This window comes from Ochotona princeps, chromosome 28 (assembly GCF_030435755.1).
Source record: "Ochotona princeps isolate mOchPri1 chromosome 28, mOchPri1.hap1, whole genome shotgun sequence".
NCBI lineage: Eukaryota > Metazoa > Chordata > Mammalia > Lagomorpha > Ochotonidae > Ochotona > Ochotona princeps.
Window position 1 is genome coordinate 16,332,478 of NC_080859.1, and position 5,839 is coordinate 16,338,316.

Here is a 5,839-nt window from a genome sequence, read left to right on the forward strand (position 1 = left end):
AGAAAAGACTTTTACCTACACGGAGAAGCTAGCAAAAATAAACACTTCATTTTCAAAAATAATAAGAAAATAATTGTTAGGCTCATTAATCTAAGAAACTATTATTCAATGAAAAGATCATTATCAAAGATTGTTCTTTTTAATTAATAGATTTAAATTTGGTTTTCAGAGCCTCTGATCTCATTTTATCATCTATGCATTTATTCAAAGAACACATGTACAGTGCGATTTAATTTCATAGTACATTGGAGCTGTTAAGACAAATACTCAAATTTTGTCCTATTCTAATGCATGTTAAAAGTTAAAGTTATTACTGGTAAGCAGTAATTAAATCTTCTTAATTTAATTAAACTATAGTAACTTCTGTTACACTGAGACAGCTCCAGCAGTTATTGAAAACGCACGTGGTGATAATTTTCACAGTTTTAAGAAAACATTGTGCTGCAAATATGATTCATTACATTGCGGAATCACTGAAGGATAATGGTTCTTGAGTCTTGAATTAAAATACTCCAAAAGATGATGATTAAGAACAAGTTGTACAACAAACAAGGAAGAATAAAAGTAACCTACAGTGTGATTTTTAGATGCAATGAGAGAATCTGGATGGCACTTAAAGCTCACTGCAAAACAATGTTAACAGAACACAAGAGAATGTTTTACCACGGAGGGTTATATTAAAACACAGAACAAAATTACCACAAAACTTTAGGAAGTCAGCGACTCCTGCCTCCTTCTAATTTCATTTCTATGAATCACGCCTGTTGGCTTCAATGACGTTCCAGTGTGTGTGTGTGTGTGTGTGTGTGTGTGTGTGAGTGTGTGTGTGTTGAACATCCATTGCTGCCGAAACTCATCCATATTCATGGAAGAATGTGTAACAGCTTTTCTTTCTGCACTACAGCTTTCCCAGTGAACCTATGAGAGGCAGTAGACACCAGGGCCCTTGTGCAGTAGTGTCTGCACTTTGGTTGATCAAAACAGCCTGCAGACCTTGCCCTGTGGGTCCCATTCACTCACTAAAGGTATTTCATACCAGAAGAAGGCGGGTGATAACCTCCTGAGCAGCACACAATCAGAGCCCTTTCTCTGTGTGAGGTTCCAAATACCAACTCCCAAACTGCACTTGCTCATTTAGGGACATTTCTCTCTTTCTTTTTGTAAAATTAGGTGTATTGATTTTTATTTTTCATTTGATATGTATCTTTTTCTTACATCCAATAAACATTCTTGCTGCTTTTTTTTCTATTAATCTGGTATACTCTTTTTTTTAAGATGTATTTATTTTTATTGCAAAGTCAGATATATACAGAGAGGAGGAGAGACAGAGAGAAAGATCTTCCATCCAATGGTTCACTCTCCAAGTGACCGCAACGGCTGGTCTGCGCCAATCCAAAGCCAGGAGCCAGGAACTTCCTCCGGGTCTCCTGCATGGGTGCAGGGTCCCAAGGCTTTGGGCCGCCCTCGACTGCTTTCCCAGGCCACAAGCAGGGACCTGGATGGGACATGGAGCTGCCGGGATTAGAATCGGCGCCCACATGGGATCGTGGTGCATTCAAGGCGAAAACTTTAGCCTCTAGGCCACTGAGCCGGATCCAAAACTGGTATACTCTTATTATGACACTATTTTACGGGTTGTATCTCATCCTCAAGTTGTGTTGTCTGCTTTTTTTGCCCTTTATTGCTATCTGCTTATCTTTCTTCTTACAATAGTGTTCTTCCAAAAATATGCTCTTTATTCATTATGCCCTGTCCAATTACAGTTAGCTTTATTTTCTTCAAATATAATATAAGGAAATGTTTATTTGTGTGCAATGTAAGGAAGCGCCATCACAGAAGGAAGGAGAAAAGGGCAAAAATAAAATCACAACCGCAGGAGGAAGATGGGATGATGCAGTTTTCTAGAAAAAAAATGGTGGGTTGTGACAAAATGTATTTGAAAAGAAGAACAAATGAAAACTGACAACAATACTACTTTGTGAGAGGACTATCATAGACAAATGAAACAGTGGAAACAAACAAATTACATAGATATATGATATATATCATATATATGATAAGTAGTATATTATTTAAAAATAAACTATCAAAAGAAATAAAGAATGCCATATATTGATAAAAATGAACAAGGTGATATCATATTTGTAACTACACATGGTGTACACATATACACTCAACACAAGGCTACCCAAATAAAATAAGCAAATATTACACCTAATGGAGAAATACACTCCAGTACAGTAATATTTGCAGACTTCAGTACTCCACTGCCAACAGTAAATAGATCATCCAGAAGAAAACCAAGAAATATACACCAGAATTGAACCACACTTTGGGGCAAAGGGACCTGACATTATTTTCAGAAACATTTTACCCAAGAGCTAGAGAATATAATTCTATCTCATCAGCACATAAAACATTTCCTCAGACCATCTATAATGCTTCAAACCAAGTCTCTATAACTTTTAAAAAACTTGAACCATGCCATGTGTCTTCTCAGATCATAAAGAAATAAAGCCAGAAATCAGCAATAAAAGCAATAGAAAATTTGTAAGCATGTGGAAATTGTGCAACATGCTCTCAAATCATCAATGTATCATTTAAGTATTAGACAAAAAAAAAATCATGTTTCCCAGCATTGCAATCTATATGATAACTCTGCTCTTTCCTGAGTGAATCATGACTGTGCTTTCCAGGCGTGCTGATCTTGGCAAATAAGACAGCGATGTGTTCATGAGCATTGTGAAAATTGGATTAGCGCAATTTGGTTTGAAAACCGAGTCTGAAAATGATTGACGTTTACAAGCTAAGACACAGTCAACACTGAGACCACCAGAGCGCCAGGCACTCAGGAAATGGAGAGCAGTTGGATCAAATACGGCCTGAAGTTTATACAGACGTGGAACGCTGACAACACGTCACCACAGAAGACCAAATTTCATGCTCACTGAAGCTGACCTTCAATTCAACCTTTTCACCTAACACTGAAAGAAAAAAAAAATGCTAAGCTCAAGGCAGGATTCAAGTGGGAGAATATATTTCTCCTCTACAATGTTCATTTTCACATCTCAGGGCTTTCCATCTGGGATGCCCTGTAGGTGGCTTGTGCTGGCTGACTTTCTACTAGATAACCCTTGAGTCTGTGAAGTCCCAAGTGACCCAGAGCAGTTTTGCAGTTGGCCGCAAGACTCACGGTTCCTAGCTTCACACTAATGTGAATGATGGAATAGAGTTTGGCAGCTCCATTTAGCAGAAGGAGAACAAGGCGTTGCAGTCTGCTGTCAATCTTGCCTGAACAGCAGGAAACAGTAGCACGTACTCCGAATAGAAGCCAAGCATTAGTTTGAACTTCATGCCTCCTCCTTTGTTCAAGTGAACAGTTATAGCCTGAAAGGTGTGTGGTATATTCAGATCTGAATTCCAGCTATCAAACAGTTGCTAGCAGCTTTCCTGAATTACAAGGTTGACACTGATGCCTGCCCACAAACTTGGTCTGGAACTTAGAATCTCAAACATAAATGAATACTGTACATGGTTTAAACTATTTTGCAGCGCATTTTAACGTACATCTGGATGTAACTGTTGTGCCATATTTTACACATGGTTCAACCTTAAGGAGTAACCATTGCAGAAGTGTACAAAAAACCTTACCTCAACGGGGGTCCTTGTAGCCACACATTTGGGGGACCTCCGTCATATCTCTCGAGAAGAACAATTTCTTTTTGATTGTGGAAATCGATGTATGTCAAAACTGATAATGTGCAGGTATTTTTAAGAACCTGTAATTTTTAATTTTTTCAATTCTGTTTCACAATATATTTTTGCAGATTGAGGGATTCATTCCTCTTCCCTTCTCTTGTTCTCTCCCATCCTCCCCTCCCACCATTTTCCTCATGTTATTAAAATAGCATAGACCCTTGATACAGTTACTTGTTTATCGCTTTCTGACATTTAAATGTACTAAGACATGTTGAGTATAAGCTTAAAGAGACTTTTAAGGCACGGCCTCATGATTTTTCCAACCCATTCTACCATTTCCATTTTTATGACAAACATAGTTTGAGTGGTCTAGTAGCTGTAACTGATACAGCATTTTAAGGTAACTTAGATACTTTTGAGTCCAATATCCAGCACTGAATTCCTGGTGCTGTGGCTTGTAGCTCTAGGTCTGGTGGGAAACTCCATGCAGGAGCTCCGGCTGCACAGGAGGGAATGTGTTCACAGGGAGCTAGTGCCCATGGTCTACACTTGAAAACTGTCACACTCTAATCACTCCGTTTTTTAAAACCTACTGAGTGCATTTTAGAATTTTCTATTTTGTGAGAAATTAAATGTTCCCTCTCAAATGCTGTGATCAATGCCGCTTAAAAAAACATGAAGAAATATTTAAACAAAAAGTACAATAAGCTAAAACAAATAAAAGCAAAGGATGAAGCAAATGAAAACACAAGGTACCATAAGCTGTAGAATACAATAACACTTGAGTTAAAACAGAAGTGTGCAGTGAGAGTAGCAATCAGAAGAGAGATACATAAAATCGAAAGAAAATCACAAAGTAAGGTTATTAACTGAAAAGATAAACAAAAAGCAATATTTTACCTAGACACACAATGAGCAGAAAATACTCGAAAACATGAAAACACAGATTAAAGATACATTATAACTGAAGCCATAGAAATAAACATCATTGTAAGAAACTATTTTAAAGTTGCTTAATACATTGGAAAACATTAAATGTTCAAAAATATTCCTGAACTTTGATGAATGATGATTAAATCAAGATATTAAAAATGCAAACATATTTTAATAAGTAATTACAGTGAAGCAGTAGTTTAAAGTCTTCCATCAAGTAAAGTCCAGGAACTGACAACTATACAATTGAATTCTACAAAAAAAATAAAGTAAGATTGATTTATCCATGTGTTTAAAGACACACACACACAGAGCGAGAAAGAAAACTAGCAAGACAAAGAGGAGAAAAATAGTGAGAAACAAATCTTTTATTAGTTGATTTATTGTTCAAATGGCCACAACATGAGGCAGGGCTTTGTCCAGGCTAAACCTAGGAGCCTGAAGTATCATCCAGTTTTCCCATGTGAGGGGTGGGGCGCCAAAGGGAGTTGGAATGGAAGTGGACCAACCTGAATTCGAACCACTGTCTTCTTTGGTATACGTGCATCTAAACAGCAGTCTAATTCACTAATGACTACACAGGTCCCACCATAACACATGTAAGGAGGAAAAAACTCCAATAACAACACACATAAAGAGGAAATAGCTACAGTACTTTATTTTTTTTTTAAGATTTATTATTTTTATTTCAAAGACAGATATACAGAGAGGAAGATCTTCTGTCCAGTGATTCACTCCCCAAGTGACTTCAATGGCCAAAGCTGTGCCAGTCCGAAGCCAGGAGCCAGGAGTTTCTTCAGAGTCTCCTACGAAGGTGCAAGATCCTAAAGCTTTGAGCTGTCCTCACCTGCAGGGAGCTGGACGGGACGTGGAGCTGCCAGGATTAGAACCGGCACCCCTATGGGTTCCCGGTGCATTCAAGGCGAGGACTTTAGCCACTAAGCCAAAAAACTGGTCCCAGGAAATAGCTATAGTACTTTTAAAACTACTCCAAAATGTTGAACAAGATGGAAATTTGCTAAATTCTGTTTATAAGGTAAGCATCACTCCGGTGCCAAAAGCAAAGGCAATCACAAAAAACAATTGTCCACCACAACAGCTGCAGAAGCATTTGTTACAATTTAACTGTCTTTCATACTGTTTTTGATAAAATCTGTGTATAAATAACATATATCCAAATTAAAAATGTTGCAGATATGAATACCAA

General features: G+C 37.6%; 1 pseudogene; it reads left to right on the forward strand.

The window, feature by feature from the left end:
- The first annotated feature begins 2,733 nt into the window (after positions 1–2,733).
- Positions 2,734–3,328, forward strand: LOC118760360 (voltage-dependent anion-selective channel protein 1-like; annotated as a pseudogene).
- Positions 3,329–5,839: the final 2,511 nt, after the last annotated feature.